The 26,303-nt window shown below is 45.6% G+C and overlaps 1 protein-coding gene across 3 annotated transcripts in view; it reads right to left on the bottom strand.

Annotated features, from left to right (window-relative positions):
* Window positions 1-26,303, bottom strand: part of Katnip (katanin interacting protein) — a 165,695-nt gene that overhangs the window by 117,632 nt on the left and 21,760 nt on the right. The gene's annotated exons all lie outside the window — the stretch shown is intronic.

Below are 26,303 nucleotides of genomic sequence, written 5' to 3'. Positions count from 1 at the left end.
GGCATGCACCATCTCACCTGGCTTTCTTGTGCACTTTCCAACTTAAGGTATTTCCAGTTTGCAGCATGCTTGTGGGATGTAACACTGGGTGAGTAGAGGAGCACCTGTACACTCGCTCCTGTCTCCATGTTTCCTGGATTTCCAGGCAGGAGCTCTCACTGCTTCATCTCTGTCCTCCCTTGGCTCTTCCTTGGCATCCACAGGCTGAGGACTCCTTCCTGTAGAGCTCTCTGCCTGGGCCTTCTCTAATCAACCTTCCTCCTCCACATCCAGCTATGGATGTTAAACAACTGTTTGCTTCCCTCTCCATTTTCATTTCTCCCCCAGTTACCAGGCAATGGGGCTCTTGGGATAGGAAACACTGACAGTCACTCTCAGACCAGTGCCAATGGCCTAATCTCCCTTTCTCCACCCATGTCCTACAAACCCCAGGTTGTTGTCATCTGCTCATCTCTTCCCCTGTCACCCTCAATTTTCCTTTTATTCAGAAAGCCTTATTCCTCCCAGCCTTCTGACTCTCAAGTCTGGTGTGTACACCCAAGCTGGTGTGTACACACGTCATCTTGGGACTGTGAGATTCTCTCAGGAGAAAGGGGAGGCCTTGTGGGCATCCCTAACCAGCTCCCAGCTGATTCCCATGGACTACCTTTAAACAAGCAGACCCTACACTAGCAGACCCTATTACCAAGCCATGTCTCCAGACCCTCAAACCCAAGTGTCACTTGAGTTTCAGTCTAGCTAACCTGGCTGCCCAGCCAGTGAGCAATAGTCCAAAGGGAAGTCTTATAAAATTAGAAGAAAATTTAAAAACTGGTAGATCTCTCTAGCTTGCTAAACTGCCTCAAGAGGTTCCTAGGACTGAGCCTGGCCCCTCTCTGCATTCAAGAAAGCACAGGAGATACCTCAGCACTGGGAGCAAGCCTTGTAACACCCTGACTCTGGGGAGGAGTTACTACAGCCAGTCTCTCTTTTGGTTTCTGTAACCCTTCTTGTGGTAGTTATTACCTGATTTAAGAGACAAGCAAATTTGGGGCATGCATATTCCAAAACACCACTGACTCCATAGCAATTTACATAACCATTTTGAAATATTTAAAGTGATTATTGACACATTACAGTATTGAATGAAACATTCTGTGGCAATTTTAGAAAAAAATCAAAGAGATATAAATGTGTGCCAGGATACAAGGGCTTTTTACCTCAGACAAACCCCCTCCAGAATGTATGTTTTCTTCCACCATGAGGCAGATGCCACCCAAGAGACAAAGACCAAGGTCACCCAGCCAATTTCCCTTCTTCCAGATGCAGCTACTCAAATGCTGGTCACTTGGGGATTGTGGCTCTGATTTGGGGTGGTGGTGCTGGGAGACCCTGTGGGTCATACATGAACAAGTAAATCCCTCTACTAACTCAGCTTTCTCCCAAATCATTCATCAGACCCTGGTCTACAAGTCTGACTGTCTCTGAGCCTGGGCCTTAGAGTCCAGGCCTGGCTCCAAATCACAATACTGTCTCCAGAACAGAGTCTGCTATGGTTCTGATGTGGTCTATCCCTTCCAGACTTTTACTGGAATTTGGTTCCCACAGCAATAGTAGTGAGGGGATAAGATTATGAAGTGTATAGTCCACAAGAGCTCCATCTTGTGGAAGGATTAGTATCACTCAAGCAATGGGCTAGTCATGGCAGGAGTGAATGAGTTCCTATGAGATTGGGTCACTATCGTGAGACTGGACTGTTATAGAACCAGGCGGCCCCATCTATTTGATTCTGTTTCCACATGCTCACTTGCTCGCCCTTCCACCTTCTGTCATGTTATAGTGCTCCTTGCTTGAAGCTACTGCTATGCCTTGGACTTCCCAGCTTCCAGAACCCAGAGCCATATAAGCTCCTTTTCTTTATAAGTTACCCAGTCTTAGGTATTCTGTTAAAGAAGCAGAAGGCAGACAAGTTAGTTGCATACTTAGCATGGCAGAAGTTTTATTTCTTTATTTCTAGAGTGAAGGGGTGAATACATAAGCCAGCAATAATTGAATGAAAATCCCAGAAAGGGTCAAGTTTACCTCTCTGTTTCCCACCAACATTTGCTGGCTGCTTGCTATGGGGATGGCACCCTTACATACACTTTAGGGGTTTAAATTTATTATTGTGTCTGTGTGCATGATGTGTGTGTGTGGAGGGCATACATGCCACAGCACATGCATTGAGGCAAAGGACAACTATATAGTTGGTTCTCTCCATTTACCTTTACGTGGGCTTTGAGGGTTGAACTCATGTCTCCAGGCTTGTGAGACACGAGCTTTTTACCCACTAAGCCATTTTGCCAGCTCCACAACCAAGGTTTAATGGAAGCCCAGCCTGTGGATATACTGACAATAACCTGCCACACAGGGACTACATGGCACATGCTCCATTCACATCATGTACCATGTGACACCCCGCCCTTACCCTTGTGCCATAGAGCATTGCACAGCAACCATTCAACAGCCATACACTAGTCAGATCCCTGCAGGGGCTTCTAAGAACACCCACACAAGTGATACACAAAGGACTCTTCAAAGAAGAGTCCACAATCTGCACCGGCTCTCAAGGCACCTGGCGCCCAAAAGGGAGACACATAATCGTTATATGATGTACGAATGCAGCAGCAAAGGGGACCGGAAGGGCCTGAGAGGGCATGGCCAGGCCCCACTCCCTCTCTCACGTCACCTCTAATCTGTCAGGCTCAAACAACAGCACAAAGTAGGTCCCTCTAACCATGGGGCTAAGTTCCCACACACCAGTGGATGCCTGAAACCAGAGCAGCCTCAGACCTAATGCACAGAGCTTTGAATATCCTGTCTCCTAGCCTCAATGGCAGCACCACACCTCTACCACTTTGGGTAGCTTTCATTTTTATTAATAAAGGACAGAACATGACACCCTTCTCTTCTTCCTTCCCTTTCCCTTTCTTTCCTCTTCCTTCCCCCCCATCTCGCATCTATCCTTTCACCTGTCCCCCCCTTTCCTTTTTGTGAGATGGGGTCTTGCTCTATAGCCCATGATGGAACTTTCTCTGGGACCCAAACTGCCTCGGACAGCTGACATTACAGGCATGTGCCATCTTGCCCAGCTACACCCTTTTCTTTACACAAGCCTGTCTGGACTGTGTGAATATAACTTAGACATGAGTTCTAGACAGTATGACAGAAGTACTAATGGTTTTCCAAAGCCTGTGCCATGGTGGAAGTTTCAGAGACATGCTCAGTAAAGGATTAAACAATACTTTAATGACTGCTTTTTGGTTCGGTTCGCTTTGCTTTCGGTTTTTGGTGATGCTGGTAACCAAGCCTAGGGCTTCATACATGCTAGGCAACCACATGGGTACTAAGCCATAGCCTTAAGTTTATGATAAATGTTCTTTTTTGTTTTGTTTTGTTTCTGGAGATGGTTTCTCTGTGTAGCCCTGGCTGTCCTGGAACTTGCTGTATAGATCAGACTGGCCTCGATCCACCTACCTCTGCCTCCTGAGTGCTGAGGTTAAAGATGTGCACTACCACTGCCCAGCTATGATAAATGTTCTTAATGTCCCCATGCTCACAATAAGGATGACTACATGCATCTTACAGAATGCAACTCCTGCTCTTCCTTCAAACCCACCCAGGTCCAACTTCTCTGTTTCCCTGGAGATTCTGTTATGTCCTAGTGTTGGTTGCTGAGTTCTCCTTGCATATTACTTGAATGTCAAAATTCTAAGCCTATGTTTCAACCATATTTACTAACCCATTGGGCAGGCTCTTATCCTCAAAAATCCTCTATATCTAATACTCCTGTATTGCAAACAGAAGCGTTAACAATGAAAACCTAGGGGGCTGAGACTGCCCCCTAGAGGTGATATGAAACAAACCAACAAAAAGCAAATACGGTTTCTCCTGCCCTGGGGCAGATGAACACAAAGACTCCTCAAGGAAAGTAAGGGGTTTGACTATCTCAGGCTGCCATTGCCTCCCAGCTATGCACCGCAACTACCTGATAACCAGACCTGGAGATTTTATACTTGGAGTCAGGAGTTATAGTCTCCATGCAGATCTGGAATATGGGCTTTCTTTTTGGATTCCATGCCTCAGGATACTGTATTTTTTATAGAAAACAAAACAAAACAAAACAAAAATCAAAAAACCTTCCCCATAGCCATCTGAGGAATTGTTTTCAACCCACATCTAATAGAAAAAAAAATTACATTTCTTTTTTTATTCTCAGAAAAAGTTCTCTTGTAAAATTGCCACATGGATTATAAATTACCTTCTAGTCTGACAAAGGCAAAAGATTTAAAAAATCTTCAGTGGGTTTACTTTAAAAGGAATCTTCGATCAGAGCTGCAAGTAGAAAATATAAGCACCCCATAAACAGAAGGCAACCATGGGCATAAACACAGACCTGCTTAAACAGAACCCTCTAGGCAAGACATCCCACTCACACCAATACCCTGCACCCCATGCAGGGTGGAGCTAACTCCCATTCACAAATCCACACATTCTTCAATAGTCTACAAGAACCTACTTTGGTCAGGTATGAATCTAAGGTGTTGGGATAGAATAGCAGCAGTTGGAGCTCACAGATCAGTGAGAGGAGGCAGTGAGCTGGCAGGCAGGGAGGGTTGTTTCTGCCAGAGGCTCAAGAAGGCCTCTTTGGAAGCTGGAGAGGTGGCTTGGTGGTTAAAAGGGGATATTCTCTTCCAGAATACCCAAGTTCAGTTCTTTGCATCCATATTAGGCAGTTCACAACTACCTGTAAATCCAGACCGAGGGGATTCCAATGACCTCTTCTGGTCCAGAAGGGCACTGCATTTGTGTGCACAAGCCCCTCTCACAGACACGTGTTATAAAATAGAAATAAAAAGTTTAAAATATTTTTTGAGAAAGAAGGCCTCTGACCTATAAGCCATGAAGTTGACTTTGAAGGTATGTGGAAAAGGTGGTGGGACCTGCAAATGCTGTGAGACAAGAACATGACAGGGGCCAGTGAGGAAGCAAGTTGGGTAGGTAACAGCAGGTGGCCAGACCAGACAAAGTCAAACTCAGGCCTCCATGCAGCTCACCAGGAGGTCTAGGACCTTATGCTGAGGTGGCCAGAAAGATGTTTGAGGGTTTGGCAGACTTGACATACTGGCAGCCAGTCCTGGGTGAGTAAGGTTCCCGGCAGTGCTGGGGGGGGGGGGGGGACGACGACTCAGGTTTGCACTGGATGCAGCCTTTGACTGTCAAGGAAGGGGTACTACTTCTGCATCCCTGCACTTAAGAGATAGTGAGACTCACTGAGTAAAGCTTTTCTAGTTCACCTGCTAGAGCTTCGTAGTCCTGCTGGAACTGTCCCTGGGCCTGATGAGGAAAAAAAGATGACCAAGGTGGCAATGTCCCTCTCTAGTCTCTAGTCTTAGTCTCCACCTGCCTGACTGGCACCCCAACACTTTCTCAGGTCAGGGACTCTATCAGAAGACAACCCTGATCACTTCTAACCCAGCAGACAAGGCTGTGTGAGCTGGTGTCACCCTGGGGGCCACCACCAGACCTCGAAAGCAGGGAGAAATGTAGGAGGACATTCCTATTAACCCTAGTACAGTGCCCTGTGCTTCTCCTGCAGCCAGGTTCAGGCTACAGGCTGGAGACAGAGATAAATGCCAGTTGTGTGCTGCCAGAACTCTCTATGGGCCTCATTTCCATCTTCCCACTACATCCCATAAGCCATATATCCTTCTGGCCATTTTTCAAGCAATCCTGCTCTCTATTCCCTAGACTGCTGCCCTTGCTGCCTCCCCTACCTAGAATGTCCTCCACAGAGTGTGAGCCTGCTTGATGAACAGCTCTTCTAGGCTGTTCCCTATGACCCCAATCTTGTGATCCACCCACTCCCCATCCTCCCCGCTTGGTGATTCTCACTATAAATATCTGTTCATTCTCCTGTGGTCTCACCTAATGGATGCCCAAGTCCAAGGGCAGACATGGTACCCACAGGCTCAGCGCTCTATCTCTGTGTGGGCTGCTGGTTCCTGGCACATACAAGGAACTGTCAGAATGTTTGTAGAAAGGAAGAAAGGAGGAGGAGGAGGAAGAGGAAAGAGCAGAAGATAAAGTCCCTATCTTCAGTGAACTGAGGGGCGGAAACAGGAACAATTGCTCCCTTGCAATGCGGTAGGCAACAGAAGAGAAGTGCCTGTGCCACGCAGCAGTAAGCAGACTGCAGAGCCTGGCACTGCCTATGGCGGCCGGGTGGGACCATGGTACTGAGTCCAAAAGGAGCGCACTGGGTGAGGAAAGTGGGGTGGAAGAACATGCAGGAAGAACGGTGCATGTGAAAGCACATGTGACGAGACCCTGGGGTCCATCTTGGAGCAGGGATGGAACATGGTCAGAGCATGCTATTAGATCACAGAGACAGGGAGAGCTCTAGTCCTCTGACATGGAAGCATGTTTGAAGCCCGTGGTCTACAAATGGAGGGTGCCAAGATCTGGGGGCCCAAACTTGATTTATGCTCAAACCAATCACTAGTACATTGACGCCTAAGTTCCAGCTACTCTGGAGGCTGAGGCAGTAGTATCATGAGTTTGAGTTCAGCCTGGCCAATGTAGCAAGACCCAACCTCACTTCAAAATAAACTAAGAAGGACCAGACAAGTAATTCAGTGGCAGAGCAATAGTTTACCATGTGGGAAGTATTGGGTTTGAGCCTCAAAAGCAAGGAAAAAAAAAAAAAAAAAGACAGCACCAGTTTTCATATGAGGTGATACCTATCCAAGAATATAAGCATGGCAGTTCATTCCTTGTCCTCTTTACCCTCCAACCTTCCTGAAGAACTAGGAACTTCCTTTATGGAACTGGTTGTTTGTCAGGGAAGATAGACAATCAACTCCCCCACATGCATATACCTATGCATGCAGCAATGTGAGCTGATGTTACAAGTGAGTTGGAAAGGAGATGTGACTATGCTGGGGATCCCAGGAGCTTCCTGCTGGTGATAGCTGTATCTGTACAGGCTAGTTGGCATGTGTGGAGGAGAGGGTCTTAAAAAGTAGATGCTCAGACCAAGACCACAGGTGAGCAAGAATGCTTAGAAGGAACAGGGGGCACCCAAGGGCCTGCCACTACAAGGACAAAGGTACAAAGCATGTTACGGGACTAAGAGTAGCAGACCATAAGAACTATATGACCATCACAAGGACAATTGCCCTCAATACCAACCTAACAGGAAGCCACACAGTGCTTACTTGAGAGTAGCGGGAAGCACTGAGGGGGTTGGGTTCAGATAGAGGTTATGCTGCTATACTCAGACAGGTGATAGAGGCCTGGAGGAGGAGGAAGGAACGCTTCAGACCAAGGCCTAGGAACCGGAGAGGGAGGGGATGTTATCAAACTTGGGGGCCCAAGATATTCTGTGATTCCTCCTTGACCTCGGGCTCCTAGGGCAGGCCCGAGACTTATTACATCAAAGGCTACCCTTCAATGCATTTCATGGCTAATCCTGATTTAGCCAGGATTTCCCACAATGACCCAGATTCAAATGTCTACTTGTCAGTTTCCAAAATGCAATTAATTCTTCAGGCCACAGTCTACAATTTTTAACCTGCAATATGGTTGCCATGGAGGTGTGTATCACAAAGCCCCAGTTCCGGTATCTACATTTGGTATCTGAGGGGCCAGGTTTATGGGAAGTCAGGACTGTGGGCTGTGAAGCCTGGTTAAAAATGGCAGCAGGCTGACAGGAAGAAGCTATACAAGCACACAGAAGAGGGATGGTGGTGGTTTTGTAATTGGTTTTAATTACGTGTGTGTGTGTGTGTGTGTGTGTGTGTGTGTGTGTGTGTGTGTGTGTGTGTGTGTCTGGGTGGCTAAGTACATGGGAATGCAGGTGCCAGAAGAAGTCAGAGGTGTTTGATCCCCTGGAGCTGATGTTACAGGAGGAAAGGAAGGAACTGGGATAGTCTCCAAAAACGACAGTCCTCTCCAAAGATAGAGTCTTAAACGTGGAGGAACCATTCTCCACCTTAGGTTTTTGTTTTGCTTTGAGATAGGGCATCACTATGTAACTTTAGCTGGCCTGGAGCTTTCTATATAGATCAGACTGGACTTGAACTCACAGAGATCTGCCTGCCTGCTTTTGCCTCAATGAGTGGTGGTGTTAAAGATACGCATCTACCTTCATTTTGAAACAGGGTCTCTCACTGAACAAGAAGCTCTCCATTTTGGCTAGACTGACTGGCAAGCAAGTTCCGGGACCCTCCTGTCTCTGTGCCCTTGGCACTGGGGTTGCAGAAGCACAGCACCACCATGCTCAAATTGCACTTTCCCCACAGTCATCTCCTCAACCAACATAAGTTCTTTTAGATGCCAACTTTCCTTTTTACGCAGGAAGCGGTTGGGCAGACTATCTCAGGGAAAGCAGCTGGGGTATGACTGGGTCTGCCTCCCAAAGAGGGACTGCCATCACACCTTCAAGTCAGGCAACCTGGAGAGTGACAATCACAGCCTGAGGATGTGTTGTTGTCACAGTGGCGAGCATAGCATGGTATCAGGTTGGTAACAGAAGGCAGGGTGTGGAACTGCAGCAGGGAATAAGGGAACCAGTGACAGGGTAGTTGGCCTGCTCTAATCAAAATAATGCTTTTATAATGTTGCTACTGGCATGTTATCAAAGGGGTGGCTTCAAGCTGGAGAGGCAGTCTAGGAATGGCAGAAGCTGGCAGGAAAGAAGTCAGGCTCACAGGCTGCTCTGCTTTCAGAGAGAAAGGAAGGGCTCAGGGTCTGTCTGGACTCCCTGGGGTAGTATTTATTCTGCAAGGAGTAAATGCTTAAGGGTGGGAGCAGCCTACCACCAACATGGCCTCTGGGTCTCCTGTTCACTCCATCTAGCAGGAAGAAACAAAGTTCTTTCTAAGACTCTGCTCTCAACCATCTCTGAGTGAGTCCTCTGCTGTACTTACCCCCGGCAGCTCACATATGCACTCCAAGAACAAAGAGGTAGAATCCACTGAAACAGGAAAAACAAAATCCTACATTGCCTGATCTACCAGAACTGGGGCTTTCTCTTCCCCAGAACCCAAATGAAAAAGACTCATGGGCAAAAGTACCACAGGCTCGGTGAAAAGACCCTGATGTCCTCCAGTGGGGACAGCTAACCAGTCTGCAATATAACTGTCCCCTTTAGTCCTGTTTGTTTGATTATTGAGACAGGGTTTTACTCTATGGCCAGGTGGCCTAGAACTCACAATGTAGCCCAGGCTAGCTTCTGCTTTAGCTGCTCAAATGCTAGAATTACAGTTATGAGCCACCATGCCTAGTTTTATTTTTATATGAATGTTGTCTTTTTTAAAAATTCAGCATATATCTTAACCTTTATAACAGGTTCAAAAATATGAGCCAAAAGCCACTTACGAAAAGTTTGAAGTGTAGATAAAGTGCAGGCAGTGAAGACAAATCACAACTTCCAGCACACACTATAAAGCTGTTCTCAGAGGGACACTCTCTATGCCAAACACAAAGCCCAAACCACCACAGATGCTATACATATTTTGTGGACTACTTGGCCCTGCACACATATGGAGAAAGGTCTAGAAGAACATATGCCATGTTTCAGTGGCAACAGTTACTCCAGGAGGATTAGGAAAGAATGGAAGAAGAGATCTGCACTTGAGGCCAGTGGACAGTGAGTTTTTATCTGTAAGGAAGCTAGTTTCGTGTGTTATTTGAATAACAAGTCAAAGCACCCTCTCGCCTCCAAAATAAATAAATAAGTAAATAGGATCAGTGGCTCTTCTGTTCCAGATAGCCTTCAGAGTACCATTGCTGTTCCCTCTGCAATGGTAAGATGGTGATGCCCATATCCTGCTTTGGGCCACCTCCTTGCATTCCCTTTGTCTCACAATCAAAAAACTTCCTGTTCCACTTCCCCTCATCTCATCCTTTCCCACCTACACACCCTATCCAACAACAACACAGCCACCAGCCCCTTCCCAGCACCCTCCACGCTGCCCCCAAAAAGCCACCAGCTTCTGTACTGGGACCCCACAATGGCTCGCCTGGGTCTACTGCTTCAGCCCATACTGTTCTCTCTGCAGATCTCTTGTTTCCCAGAGACCCTCCCTTTCGGTTTTGGTTTATCACTTCCTTCCCCTAAGCTCATTCTCCAACAGGGACTTCCTCAAGACCTGACCTAACAACTTCTGCACTCCATGTTGCTTCCACCTGCTTTGTTTTTCTGGTGCTCTTCATATTTTATTTATTGCTCTGAGTCTGCATCTAACCATGAGGGTATATATTCCAAGAATATGTCTGTTTCCTAGAAGACGGTTGAATACCTTTGGTGGATGGGTGGATGGATGGATGGATGGATGGATGGATGGATGGATGGATGGATGATCATGCAGTCTTCACTATAAAGCCAGGGCCATGTGAGCAGCCACATCAACCCCGTATGCTATGTCTTCTCTTCAGCAGGGACTGTTTGTGGCTCCTGAGCTCTTGCTTGCAGCTGGGGCTGAATCTGTTCTCCCGATCCCTCTTTCCACCCACTAATGCTGCTTCAGTGCCACTTCTTCCTCAAGTCCCCGTCCTGTAGGCTGAAGCTTTCTTCCTTGGACCTGGGGCCTCTATCTACTATCTACCATTGCATGGTTAAGCAGGCACACTGCTCTGTACTGGGTGGAGGATTTGCCAAGGGCTTTGCATGCATTAGGTCACCAGATCATCCCAACTGTAAAGCAGCCATTGCTATTCTCCCTGTTTTCTAGCCACAGAACGGAGGAAGCAGAGCATGAGCTGGAGCCTAGCCTCACTGACTCCATGGTCTAAGATGGGAATTTTACATCTTACTGGAAGTTCCGAGACTTCAGCAAAGACAAGGTGCCAAGAAAGGAATGAGCATGGCTTCCAATGAGCACAAATGACAGGGGCTGATGTTACAGGGCTCAGACATTGGCCAGCCCTCCCTGACACCACATGAAACCAGAGGACCTTTCATCATTTGTCAAACCAAACCAAGCAGCTGGACTGTGGACTCACTCTGTTGTCAAGCACAAGGTCACAGCCTAAGATTCCTGGAACTGGGTCAGGACCTGTGACCATGCTGCTGCTGCTGGCTGTGGGTGGCCCAGGAGCAGACAACAGAGTGGACCCATAACCTGGGAAGTTTGGATTAGAAGGTCTAGGAAGAAGTTGATATTCTCTCTCTCTCTCTCTCTCTCTCTCTCTCTCTCTCTCTCTCTCTCTCTCTCCTTTTCTCCTTCCCTTCCTCCTTACTTTATTCTCTCCCTCTACCAATATGTAGCTCAGATCTTCTTGCCTGTGCCTCCCAGGTGCTGGGATTAGAGGCCTGGCTATTCTCATGAAAGGGGGTAAACGAATTTTCTGCCAGATGAACTAAGAAATCGGGAAAGCTAAGTTAGTCACAGTGGAGTCTTCCTATAATCCCAGCACTTGGAAGGATGAGGCAGGAGGATTAGATAAATTTAAGGCCCATCTGGGCTACAGAGTAAGTACTAGACCAGTAAGGTCTACATGGCAAGACTTTGTCTCTAGAGAAAAAGAAAAGAAAGAAATGAGAGATAAAGTAAAGCTTGCACCAACCATAAAGAATGCTGCAGTAAGAATGAGCTGTCAAAATTAGAGCCGAGAAAGATGATGTCTGGGAGTCTGCAGTCCATCTGCTCATGACTCCCCCCCAATACACACATACACCCTACTCATGGTTTCTGAGAAGCAAACCCTCTTCAGAGAAGTCCACAGTCCCTTCTGTACCTCCAGATAGTGTTACTATTATTTTAAATCAAAGTCCTGGATAACACAATACTTAGCAGAGGTACCATAAGGAATAATAGCATTACATGGAAAACATTTACCTCAGTGCCTAGCCATGGTAAATAACATCTATCATGTAGCTGCTAACATTATCATAATCAAGCCACAAGGGCATACTATTACAGGAACTGGACAAATTAATCATCTTTTCTAGCCATCTAAATTACTCTTCCTAGGAGGGTGGCATGTCATAAGATTTTGTCCTTGGTCTCATCCCAGGCCATAATTTTATCAATGGCTATTAGAAGCTGTTTATTAAGCCTGAGGATGACATTTAGATGGGAGACAAAGAAAAAAAAATGGATGATGGAATCTAAGTTCAGGACAATTTTGACAGACTAGAGATGGACTGTGGAAGGGAAAGGCCCTGGACAAGGAGAGGCATTGGGAGGGGAAGTAGGACTGAAGGAAAGTACACTGGGAAGAAGACAGGGCTTAAAGTCAACAATATGTAGCTGGGGAGATGACTCAGATACAAAGTATCTGCTGCACCGCAAAAGGACCTGAATTCTGATTCCTAGCACACATGCAAAAGCCAGGGCTGCAAGCCCTGCAATGGGACAGGGAGTACAAAAACATATGGAACCCTGCAGCTCATTAGTTAAACAGCTAATGATGAGCTAGCTTCAGGTTCAGTGAGAGACCCTGTCTCAAAAATTACAAGGGTGAGCAACTGAGAAAAATACTCACTGTTGACCCCTGGCCTCTGCACACACATGTGTATGTATAAAGCCAACAGCATGCTATAGCACCAAAAACTACTGACACAACACAAGCAATAAGGGTACTAGGAACACTGGCTTCCAGCTAGGTATGGAAGTGCATACCGTAATCCTAGCACTGGGAGGCAAGATGAAACACTGTCAACAAAGGAAGGGAGAAGAAAGGAAAAGAGAAGAATGGAATGTTTGCTTAGAACAAGAGACCAGAGGTGTTTTAGCACTATTTCAATAGTACTTGGCATGCACTGTTTCAATAGATCCTTTCATTGGCTTATGAGGTAGCTGCTATTTTCTTTGCCCTCAAATGATAGGTGAGGAGCTGAGGCATAAAGAAATGAAGAGACTTTGCAAGTAAGGCCGGAGCAAGATAGCATCTAAACCAGTCATCACTGGAGAACACACTTTGTCCCTACAGTCTACACTGACTGGTCCACAGTTGGATTTCTTCATGGTTTCTGAGACAGAGGAAGTGGCCAAGAAGGTAGAAATCCTACAGGAAGCCACCTTGAGAACTGGTCAGGTTGGCTCAGCTCTGGCAGAGGAGCTGATCTACACAGCAGCCTCTCCCCTCCCACATCCAAACAAGCAACACCACCCGAAGCCTGAGACAGCCTGGGCAAATGAGAGGGTGCCAAATGGCAGATTCTAAATGTTAAGAAATCCTGAGAACTGAATGGCAGACAGGAAGGAGCTGGGCACAGGGGAGGGTGTCGGGTTGCTGCTCCAAACCCAGAGGCAGCACAATCTTTAGGAAGCTGAGGCCCCAAACTGGTGTCAGAGACTGGATGGAAACTCACAAGAAGAAGCAGAAGGTGGTTCTTCCACATGACCATCAGTGTTCAGGAACTACAACAGTGGACTTCTAGCACAGAAAGGCAAGACATAGGTGGAGAAAAGAGGCATGCTTGGCTGAGAAGACCAACTAATAGATGAGTGTCACATTAATGCAGCAAATTCTATCCCTTGCCTACAATCACTGGTGGTAAATTACATTAAAAAACAAAACAAAATCAGAATCCAGAGAAAAGACAGGCAAACAAGGCACATATTTACAAGCATTCAACATCCAGGAAAGCCAACAACAGGAACAATAGGGGCCAATTTAATAATCATGAAAAATAATCAAAGAAAAACACAGCTATGTAAGCAGAACCCTTACGACATACTTAAGCCATATTGATGGCACATAACTATCCTGTTTGTTTTTCTAGTAATGTAAGGCCAAGGCAGAAGGATCCTGAATTGTGAAACCCGTTCTTGAAAGAAACCAACTAATTAATTAATCAATTAATAAACAAAACAAAGAACCAACACCAAACAAAAACCCAATAACTATATTTATTATGATCAGAAGAATAAAGGGGGATATTGCATCCTTCAAACAAAAAGAGCCTATAAAGAGTTAATTTGAAATCACACGGAGAAGATTTAGCTATTGAAATCCTGCAGATCAAAGGCTATGGAAAAGACTAAAGATACAGTTAGAGCAAAAATTTAGTGCTCTGGAAGATCACATGGAGGCCTTCACCTATAACACAGAAATACGGACTATCCAAAGGGATAATGTTCACTATTGGTGAGGTTTGAGTGAGATGAGCTTCTAAAGTTTTTTTTGTTAGAAGTGAAAATTAAATTTTTCTCATAAGGCTATTGGCAGTTTTACCACAAAAGCCTAACAAATCCTATTATTAAAGCTAAGGACCTGTAAATTTCAATCAGATTTAAACTAGCCAGCCACATATTTTTATAAATAGAGCTGTACTGGAATACGCCACACTCATTAAGGCTGCTTTTGCATAATGGCAGACCTGAGTAACTCTGAGGGGCATGGAGGCACATCCCTTTAATTCCAGCACTTGGGAGGCAGAGGCAGGTAGATAGATCTCTGAGTTCGAGGCCTCTTGGTCTACATAGTGAGTTTCAGGACAGCCAGGACTATATAGAGAGACCTTGTCCAAAACAAACAAATAAACAAAAATAGAGTAACCCAGACTATATATACACATAAACAGTGAAATGTCTATTATCTGGCCTTTTTTAAAAAATAAACATTGCTAAACCTGGTTTAGGGCATTCTTAATTGGATTTTCTGTTATTTGTGGCCAAATGCACTTTTGACTGAACAATAAATAAATGCTTAAACAGACAAAGTTCTAGAAGATGAACATCTGAGCCAGGTACATTGGCATAAACATATAACCCCAGCACTTGGAAGGCTGGGATAGCTCTGGGACACATACTGAGTTTAAAGTGAAATTCTATATCAAAAAGAGAGAGAGGGGAAAAAAATCCAGTTGACCAAGCTGCTAATAGTGGGGAAGAGAATGTGGCAGGGTGTGCGTGCATGCGTGCGTGTGTGTGTGTGTGTGTGTGTGTGTGTGTGTGTGTGTGTGTGTAGGCCAGAGATGCCAGGCGTCTTTTGGTTGTTGTTGTTGTTTTCAAGACAGGGTTTCTCTGTGTAGCCCTGGCTGTCCTGGAACTCACTTTGTAGACCAGGCTGGCCTTGAACTCACAGAAATCCACCTGCCTCTGCCTCCCTAGTGCTGGGATTAAAGGCGTGCACCACCACCGCCCGGTAATGCCAGGTGTCTTAAACCACTTTCTATCTTATTCCCTTCAGGCAGAGTCTCTCACTGAACCTGAAGTAAACATTACAGCAAGGCTAGATGTCTAGATGTCTCTGCAACTGCTTGTCTTCCCCTACAATGTTAGGTTATAAGCATGACTGAACATGTTACTTGGGTGCTGGGGACTCAAACCCAGGTCTTCGTACTTGTACAGTAAGCACTCTTACCCACTGTGACACCTCCTTAGCTCCATGAGGTATACTTATGTAATATACAAAGAAACCCTTTTTAGTAATGACATTCTATTCTAATTATTTAACTTAAATTGTCTAAGAAAAACTGACGATCTACTTCAGAATGGCAAAGAGTGAACTTCTAGTACATAAAAACACACATAAATTGTATAGATACATGTAAAAGAAAAACCACATTAAAAATTACATATACTGTGATTTGTCTTACAAGAAGTCAAACAGGCAAAATTGTGTTACCCTGAGTCCAGGTCATGGTCACTTTGGAGAAATGTTAGCTGAGAAGGGTCATGAGGAAGTCTCCGGGGCACTAGGTGTGTTCTCTGTTTTTGATGCAGGTAGTGTGAACACAGGTGCATTAACACAGAAAGTTCATAAAAAGCATGCATTTAAAGATTGCCCATTTCATTATACACAAATTAAATTTAATCAGTGAAGCAGTTAAGGCTAGAGGTAGAGAACTGGCTCAGCAGTTGAGAGCACTTGCTGCTCTTGCAGAGGACCTGGGTTCAATTCCCAGCACCCATATAACAGCTCACAACCATTTATAACTCCAGTTCCAGGGGATCCGATGCCCTTTTCTGGCATCTGTGGGTATTGTACACACAGACAAAACACTCATCTGTATAACAACATGAAATTAAAACTATTTTAAAAATTAGGGTGCATAAGAGAAAGTAGACATTTTCTAATTGTTTCTAATTAAATGAGACGATCCAAAAATTCTTAGGTATTTGTAATTTTGTAGGAAAAATGCTTGAAGAAAAAAGAAAAACAAGTAAAATCAAGGGGCTGACAAGATGGCTCAGTGGACAAAGATGCCTGATACCAAGCCTAAGGAACTGGGTTTCGATTTCCTGAATTCACATGGTAGATGGAGAAAATTAGCTCCTGCACGGTGTCCTCAGACCTCCACATGTGCCTCATGGCATAAACCTGCATGAACACACATACTTACAAATAAATGAATATAATTTAAAAATTTAAAACAAGATAGAATAGGTAGTAAAAGGGAGTAATATTTATAGCTTTATATATGTTCTAGTTTTTCTACAATCAGTATTCATTAGTTCAAGAATCTTAAGCCAGGCTGTGGTGGCTCACACCTTTAATCCCAGGACTCAGGATGCAGAGGCAGGAGGATCTCTGTGAGTTTGAGGCCATCCTGGTCAACAGAGTGAGTTCCAGGACAGCCAGGGGTACACAGTGAGACCCTGTCTTGAGCAGCCGCTTCACTCCCCCCCTCCCAAAAAAAAAAAAAAAAAAAAAAAAACCCTCTTAGAAAGACTAAAAATACATGTAGATGGTACAGGCCTCTACAGGTGTCGTCAGTGTGAGACCTACTTTTCCTGCTCCAACTCCACTGAAACCTACTGGTAGAACATGGAACAGACAGGGTCTGTGGAGGGGTCAGAGAAAGAAACTGAATGCACAGCATCTGTAGATTCTGCTCTGTGGACTTTACATGTATTATTCCCTTGGTTAGTTCTCCAACTCCACAAGGGGAGAGTTTGGCAGCTCCATTCTGCAGATAAGGAAACTGAGGTCCAGAGAGGCTATAAACTTCCAGAGACTGCATGGCTATTAAGTGGTAAGGCCTGGATACAGACCTTGACAGTGTGAACCAGACCTAAATCTGGATCACTCTGCCATGGCAACTCTTTCCATCAGCCACACATGAGTGGCCTGAGGATGCTGTCTTAGAAATGTTAGATTTTTCACCAGGTGGTGGTGGTGCACACCTTTAATCCCAGGATGCAGGAGGCACAGGCAGGAAGAGCTCTGTGAGTTTGAGGCCAGCCTGGTCTACAGAGTGAGTTCCAGGACAACCAGGGCTACACAGAGAAACCCTATCTTGAAAGAAAAAAAAAAAAGAAGACGAAGAAGAAGGAAGGAAGGAAGGAAGGAAGGAAGGAAAGAAGGAAGGAAGGAAGGAAAGATTTCTCTACTGGGAGAAGCAGATAAAGCCCCAACTGGTTGTGTATTGTTAATATGAACATGGACATCTCAAAGATGTCCAATGACTCAGACTCATGGGAATAGCAAATCTTCCTCAGGCTAGGCTCAGCAGAGCAGCAAAGCCTGGCCAGGGTACACATGTAGAATGTGTATTTAAAGAATCAGCCATAGCTTCCTCCTCCCAGAAGACTTCAGCCTGAAAACAGCCTCTTACAGAGACCCCTGATACAGCATGACAATTACTCCCAGAACATCCACACAGCACTGAAGATTGAAAGCCATCTAGAGATGACGTAAGTCTACAATGTGTAGGTTGCACACAAATGCCAAAAACAGCCTAAGCACATACCCATGGGGTCCCTGGAAGCAACTTCTATAGAGACTGTGCAATAGGGAGATACACAATCACTTCAATGGCCTCCGATCAGAACCCACTGTGGTTAACTCCCCCTTCGGATGGGGGAGGTGTGAGATCAAGAACAACTTAATCTTATGCCATCAGGCTATTGCCAACTCTGCCCTCTTACCTGTCCAGACAGTAGACGCAGACCAGGGTCCTAATTGTAGCTATGAGCCTACAGTAAGGCCTAGGGAAGAGAGAGGTGACATGGAAGAGAGCCAGCTTGTGGCCAAAGTTGGGCTGGGCCTGGTGTTTCAACTCTGTTCACCATGAGGAGAGGAAGACCTGCTGTGCACCATTCTACACACAGAGAAACTGAACACCAGGAGGCTAGAATGTGCCCCAGAGGGCCCCATGCTGCCACCTCTTTGTCAGGTGATACAACATAGCACACGGGCCTGGCCCTATACTTGCTAGGCTATCTGAGGCAGGTGGACTTCTCACAGGTAAGAGCAGGACAGCACTGCTGAGTACAGTGAGTGGAGACTGGTACTTGGTGTGGAAGCCACTGTGAACAACTACATTACCTGTCAGCTCTATTATTCCTGTCAGAGTAGCCATGTGGTTGATGGCTGGCTTTGTCTGCAGACTGTAATTTTTTCTGGTCTTCTGTGATACTACGCTAATTTCCTTTTGGGAAATTACCCCTTTCTAACTATGTTGCTGTGGGACTCCTCACTCCTCCTTGTGACCTGGCTGGTGGGTCTCAGTCTGGGCACTCAACCTGGCCAACCCCCCAATCCCTCTGCTAGAACTGCTGACAGTAGGGCACTGTCAGGAAGGAGGAGGGGAAAGTGAGGGAAAATAGCACCCTCCACTTACTCAGGGCTATAATAAGTCAGGGACTATTCCTGGTTCCCAGTAAGGCTGGTGGAGCTCCCATCAAAACTAGGGCTCTATGTGTACAAGTTTCCTGGGGAATGGGGGCGCCAGGACTCATGGCCAGGTTCTCTGATTCCAGCCCCGGCACACACTTACTGGCCTTTTGCAGCGAGTTGTGGAAGACGGCAGCAACCCTGTTAAAGACAGGGGATGGATTGCCATCAGGTGGTGGCGCATACCTTTAGTCCCAGCACTGGGGAGGCAGAGGCAGGCACATAGGTCTCTGAGTTCCAGAACAGCCTGGTCTATGGATTGAGTTCCAGGATAGCTTGGGCTACACAGGGAAACCCCATCTCAAAGAGAAAAAGAAAGTGGATTGCCATGGTAAAAGGAGGAGTCCAGAGGAACTGAGTCCAAACACTTAGATCCAACTATACCTGATTATTCTGCCTAGTTTTACATCAACTTGACACAAGTTATAGTGCTTTGGGAAGAAGAGGAAACCTCATTTGAGAAAATGCCCCAACTAGATTGGCCTGTGGGAAAGACTGTAATGAATTTTTGATTGATATGGTAGGGTCCTGGGAACTAAGAAAGCAGGCTGAGCAAGCCAGTAAGCAGCATTCCTCCATGACTTCTACATCAGCCCCTGCCTCCAGGTTCTGGGCCGGTATGAGTTCCTGCCCTAACTGCCTTCAATGATGAACTGTGATGTGGAAGAGTAAGGGAAATAAACGCCTTCCACTCAGATGCTTTTTGTCATTGTGTTTCATCACAGCAACAGAAACCCTAAGGCAGATATTGATGATGCAATGTGAGGCTGCAATTTGCACTTTTTCAATGAAGCTAGTGTAAGGACTTCTATCACTTATGCAGGGTCCAGGGCTCACAGACTATGGATCCTAGCAAAATTGAAGCCACTGGCTTCTGTCAGACCTAGATGACCAGATTGTTAACAGCACAGATGGGAGGAAGCAAGTGTCCTTATGTCAGGGATGGCAGCACCCAGCTGTTGCCCACCCAGAGGTAAAGGCTGCTTTCACCCTGGAGATACCTTTCCTGAGACACTTGCAGGTGCCACCTTTTCTTAGATGGTACCATTCTCTTTTCTAATACTATTCTATATTCCACACATTGCTTTTTCCAAGTGGAGGGAGGAGGCAAGCGTTAAAGGCAATTTCATGCCTCAGATCTGAGGATACAGGAGACTTTGATGATGCTCTGTACAAGGGCACATTGCTTATCCAAAACAGACTCTTTCTGCTCAGAAATTGCAGCTCTCTGAAGGGTTATTCCTAGAGTTTAATCTTGTGCTAGAAGCTTAGCTGATGCCGGAAAGGTTTTAGACATGTCAATCTCCTTCCTGGCATTTTATCAGAATTGATTCTCTTTGCTGTATGGCATGTGAGTCTTGGCCTTGCCCTTGTTAAAGTACGGTTTGGGGGCTGGGTTTATAGATATATCTCCTGCAGCTCCCAGGGGTCTCAGGGCAGCTGGAGATTCAGAGGGAAGGCAAGTCCTACGGGAAAGATTATGGCTGCTCTCTGATGGCACTACATGGTACAAACAATGGGCTTGTCTTTGTTCAGCTCTCTCCCAGACAGACTTCTCATCCTGGCTTTGAAACAACTTTTCACAACTTGTGTGGGTGTGTGAGTGAGTGTGGGGATGTGTAGGTCACAGGACAATTTATGGTAGTCCATCCTCTCTACTATGTGGTTCCCAGAGATCAAACTCAGGTCATCAAGATTAGCAACAAGCACCTTTACCTATCTGGCCAGCCTGGGGCATCTTGGCTTGAAGGCATTTACCTTCCAAGCATGTTCCTTTCCCTACAAGCCCTAAACTATAATCTTCAACACCGATGGAATCCCCAAGATTTAGAATCGGCTTAAAGCACCTCACCCATGGGACCTACAGAATACGCACCAACCCTATAGCACCAAATCTGTATCATCCCTGCCCTAGATAGGGAGCCATGTAGTCAGAGGCTGAGTTACTTGAATGACAGAGGTAGCCTAGGAACCTGAGCTCCTCCTGCAGGGGTCACAGGCTTCCTATCTTGCCGCATGACTTGTTTGCCTTGTTTAAAGTCCCAAGGTGCCACTGCTGACCAATTTCTCAAAATCTACAGAGACCAGACCTCACAGTGCAGAAAGATGGACAATGCTAATGTCACACTGAGAATGCATTTGGCAGTTGAATCCAAAATGGGATTTCATTCTTCTCTGCCCAGAAATCAGAACTAAAAGGTTTCATTTCCGTAAAAGCACACATTTGGAGAGTCCACAGCAGGGTCTAGTGATGCAGCATGCACTCTCCTTGCTCGCTCATTCCTTTCACTTTTAAGTGCTTTCTTCTTCTTCCCCCTCCTCCTCTTCTTTTTGTGTTACTGATCAAACCTGGAGTCTTGCACATGCTAGGCAAGCACTCTACCACGGAGCCTCAACCCTAGTACGACAAGATCTTATACATATGATAGAAGGGGGGCAGCTCTTAGTCACCCAGAAGGCCGAGCTGCAAGGATGCTGAGAATTAAGTCAGGGAAGAAAGGAGGTGTGTGCTGCTGGGTGTTTGGTGGCACTGGGACCCTACAAGAATTGCCACTCTCACTGAGCTAAGGGCTAGGAGATGACTCTGGAAAGTGAGATTCTAGACATACCTGCAAGTCTTTCTCAAGCAAACTGTGCCACTGCCATCCACAACAAGACAAGTAACCGGGGAAGCTTGGGGTGGGCTAAAAGGGCTTGTTGCGGACACTGCTGCCAAACTAGCCACACTTGACTCTGTCCAGCAATCAAGAACTCTACCCTTCTCAGGCACTTTTAGCAGATCAGCTGGAAACATTGTTTTCAGTTAATCACATACCCTTCAAACCAATGGTTCTAGTCTAAGGAGTTCACCTTTGGCTGCTTTTGTACACATGTATGAAGCTCCTGCTCTAGATTATTCTTTAAAATGTTTTTATTGTAACAAGAGACCATTAATAAATAGCTAGACCATCATTAACAGGAACTAGCAGCACATCATGTCATTAGTTAGCACCAAATCCAATCGAGCTGACATGAGACTGCAGACCATATTTACCCCACTTGGTATGCTTACCATGATTTGCTGTGATTTGTGAATGTGCTGCATCACACATGCAGGACCTATTGGGATGGTATTACTTTCCAGACATAAAAAAAACAAACAAAAAACAAAACAAACAAACAAACAAACAAAAAAAAAAAACAAAGGCAATCTACATGTCCTGTTACAGGATGTCTTCCAAGACAGGTTAGGTGTGAGAAGGAAGGAGAGAGGAGGGGGAGAGAAGAGATAGGGAAGGGGGTTGGGAAGGAGAGAGAGAGACTAGTTAGAGTTGGGACCTAGTGCAGATGCTGGATGCCCTGGGAATGACCTACATCACCACAATTTAAAAGAAGAAAGACACTCCTTATTGAGGGTCTGCTACCTGGAATGTAATCTGAAAGAAACCCTTTCCTCCCCTAAAAACAAACAAACAAAAACACAACAGGAGAAGCCAAACTGAACCACACACTATTGTGTTAAATTCGGATGGGTGTCTAGTCCCCCAAGAGAAGTCACCATTTCCACAAAAGCCCCCATTCCCTCAGGGACTTGAACAAAGTTCCTGCTTGCTAAAAAGGAAATCACTCTTCTTTTCTCAGGCAGAGGAACATGTGGTTCTCTCATTACTATATGGTGCCTATTAATATGTCAAGGTCAGTACTAGTCTCTAGGCTCCCCAGTCCTGCACACAATCCCCATCCCAGCTCACAAGCCCCCTTTCTTCTGTTCCCATTTAACCTGGAAATCTTCCCCCAGTTGCTCTTCCTTGCTTTCCTGGGAGACAGACTTGGTTGTTTGAAATAAACATTTTCCCTTTTCATCCATGGAACAGCTATTTTGGTTTCTTTACTATGCCCATTTTCACTGGGGAGAAAGTTGAATTAGTATAGAGCTTGCTTTGCAAGCCCAACAACCTAAGTTCAACTCCTAAAACCCAATTTAAAAAAGAAAAGTTAGAAAGCCAGTTGTGGTAGCACAGATTTGCAATCTCTGTGCTGGGCAGGTGGGCAGATCACTGCTACTCTCTGGTCTACTTGGTGGATTCTAGGACAATGAGAGACTGCCTCAGAAAACAAACAAACAAACAAGGCCAGCAACATAGGAACATCACTCAAAGTCTCAAGGTATCACTTGACATTCAAGCACATGCACACACACCCACCATCTACACACAAAACCAGCAAGGAGAGAGCAAGTGGATGGGAACAGGACACTTGAGACTACTTAGTTGAAAGGACACATTAGTGGTTGTCTCTTGAAAAGGGAACTGAGTATTTACCAGGCGCATAATAAATCTTCAACTATTCCTTTTTACATTGCTGTGCTGAGGATCAAATTTGAGTCCTCAGACATACTAGGTAAGTGCTTTGTAATGCAGCCACATACCCAGCCCCTTCTCCCAAATATCTCCAGCATAAACTAGATGGCTAATCCTACTCTCCTGCCCTGGTCTCTGAATGGGGCTCCCAGACAGGAACAGTGACTCCAAAAGCATCAAGAGAGCAATGAGAGGGTATGTGAACCTGCTCTTGGTGGCACACTGGGTTGACAGATGGGACTAGTTCCTGAGATCCAGGTCTCTCTGACTGCCTGGGAAACCAAAGAAGCTCCTTTAATCTTGCACCTAGAGAAATGGTGTGTGAGAGTGTGCATGCATGCACAAGCAGGCAAACTTAAGGTTTCTAAATAGGAGAGTTAAACGACTTTTACAGCCTTTTACAAAGTGAGCTTACAGATGAGTGGTTTTTAGAATCTCCAATCAACTGCAAAAGATGGCAGTCCATTTTCACAAGAGGCTCATGGAGTGGTTAAGAGTGGAGGCTCAGGAGGTAACCTACATAGGGCTCACTTACCTGGGGATACCCATCCAGAAGTAGGAAGCTAGAATCCACCTAAAGCCCAGCCTGAACCAGGGAGGCCCCTAGAAGAAGTGTAACTGTGGCCTTTCTTCCTGTTGACATAAAGACAATAGATAGCCAAACATCTGTGGGACACAGTGGAGCAAATGCCACAGAACTTGAGCTAGGTAGCTGCACTGCATACTCGCTCTCCCTGGAGGGCATTGCCAAACAAAGTGAGATGGCTCAAAGGACCAGAGGTCACCTGCTCAGCCATGACATTTATATGACTCTAGAGCCTACACTATAGCCAGCAATGCACACTGAGGCCCAAATTCTTAGAGCTGCAGTGGTTCCTGTGCAGCAGGAGGACATGTCCCTGTCATTATGTGGCCTACTCATCAGTACCCACACTGTGAGATGGGAGGGTTAGGTTAGATGGTGAATAAAACCACCTCTTTCCTTTGGGATTTTTCTCTAGCTTTTTTTTAAAGCACTGTATGACAAATTTGCTTCCTAATGATTTTTGAGTAAACTACAATGGACACAATTTCAAAATCATTAATAATTCATGACCAGAGGACATAAACACTACATAATCTCTACAGGCAGGATTCATGAATACTTGTTAGAGGCGAGGCCAAGAATATTTTTACCAACTGAACTGAAAGTATTTGCTGCTGCAAAACAGCCATCAAGGGACATTTTAGAACCAACTGTGGATTTTCTGACCCCTCAGCTCAGCCTGCCTCTTCCAGGAAGCCTGTCCTTCCTCTGGTACCCAGAGGCTTTATTCGGGTACCTCTTGAGCTCCCTTTTGAGCTCTGTCTGGGGTATGTGGAGTCAGTGGTGACTGAGGGGCTACGTGCCAGGCAGGCTGTGCACAGTGCACGGAGCCCATGATCAGCACCAGACAGGGCTGCCTCACGGTCTGGAAACCCATTCTCATCCTCAGCTACACAGGGAAGCAGCAGTTAACAAATTCTCATGTCTGGATCCATATCTAGAGCTTGATTAACTCTGAAGAGACCTAGCAGAAAAGCTAAAAAAACAAAAAACAAAAAACAAAAAAACCTCCCAGATAGGTATGAGGACACAACCTTGTAAACCCAACACTCTGGAGAAAGAAGTGGGAAGATCACAGGTTCAAGAGTTGGAGAGATGCATCAATGAATAGAGCATCTGCCTCACAAGAGTGAGGACAAGAATTTAGATTCCCCAGAATCAATACAAAAGTCTGACCGGGGGCATGGTGGGGGGGGGGGGCAGGCAACCACTTGTATAATACCAGTCAGTACCTGGGAGGCAGAAACAGAGGATCCCCAGGGCAAGATGGCCAGCTAGACTACATGGAACAGGCAAACTCAAGAGTTCAGGGAGAGATCCTGTCTTTATAAAGTGAAGAACAGGGAAAGAAACCCCTAAGCCAGCAATGTACTATTAGCTTTGTTCTATGTTTTTCTAACCAAACTAGAAGCCTGCTGAGACAGTCAGCCAGCACCCTCTTTTTCAGAGGGCTTGAAGCCATCTTAAATATCTTTCAGAATTAAACCTGGGTATTGAGATAAACAGCCTGGTGCTTTGTTTTTCACTTCAAGCAAGCACTTTTTAGAAGAGAAACGATCTGAAATGCTCTCAGGCAATTGGCACAATGGAGATGCTGGGAAAGTAGCAATTAAGAGGTTCTGTTGCTAAGAGAGGACAGAGGGAGAAAGAATAGGAAGCTCAATTTATTCCATCAACCTCCATCTCCACCCCCCAGGAACATAGGACTTGATCAAAGAGCCCTATGGTAATATATGGTTCCTATGTCACTTCCTGACTACCTGAACTTTAAAGATTTTGTGATTTCTTTATTCATGTCTCTCGGACTTTGACCATGTTATTTCCTAGGACTAAAAAACTCCTGTTCATTCTTTTAGAGGCAGCATGTCTCTTATCTTTTTCACGAAGACGTCTTTCCTTTCATGATTCCTTAGACAAGGTCTTGTTATACATGCTAGACTGACCTTGAACTTCAAATTATCCTTGGCCTCCCAGGAGTGGAGATTATAGGCCTAGCCACCTTTCTTTTGTTCTTAAGATTAATTTTATTTCTAAGTCTGTGCATGTGAGTTCAGGCATCCATGGAGGCCAGGAGAGAGTATCAGATCTGGAATTGGAGTTACAGGTGGTTGTGAACCACAATATGTGGATGCTGGGAGCTCAACTTTGGTTCTCTGGAAGAGCAGTGCATATGCTTAACTGCTGATCCATATCTCAAGCCCAGCAGAGCCCATCTTGACGCTGCAGGCAGGGTTAGAACACTTGGTTTCTGCCCTTCAACTCCACTTTCTCTACCTACTGAATGTCTCTCACACTGTAGTGCAATGACCCTGGGGCACTCCTCTTCCAAGTACACAGCACACACAGAAACTGTTGTCACACCATCCCTCAGTCCCAGTGCCAGGACCTGAGCAAATAGCTTCAATGGGGCAGTTTTTAAGAATGGCCAAGTATTGTATAAAAGTGAGTCTCTGGCTGGAGAGATGGCTCAGCCATCATAGGCTAGGCTCACAACCAAAAGACAAGATGTGAGGCCTGGTCCTGGGTGTAGTGGCATATACCTTTAATTCCAGAACTTAGGAGGAGTAGGAGGGTCTCTAATACAAGACCAGCCTGGGCTCTAATGCAAGTTCTAGACTATTTGATGATCTGGGCTGAGAGCTCATGTCTTGGGGTGGGGGGAAGAAAAGAAAAAGCCAATTTCCCCAACTCTTCCCCCCTTTCTGTTTATTTTCCCCAACCTTTAAACCTACCCTGCCTTATGACTTGTTTTGAAGCTCCTAGACCCAGCTGAGGTTGAA

The sequence above is a fragment of the Phodopus roborovskii genome, unplaced genomic scaffold (genome assembly GCF_943737965.1).
Source record: "Phodopus roborovskii unplaced genomic scaffold, PHOROB, whole genome shotgun sequence".
NCBI classification, from domain to species: domain Eukaryota; kingdom Metazoa; phylum Chordata; class Mammalia; order Rodentia; family Cricetidae; genus Phodopus; species Phodopus roborovskii.
Note: the sequence above shows the minus strand (reverse complement) of the source record. Positions and strands in the feature narration are given on the sequence as shown.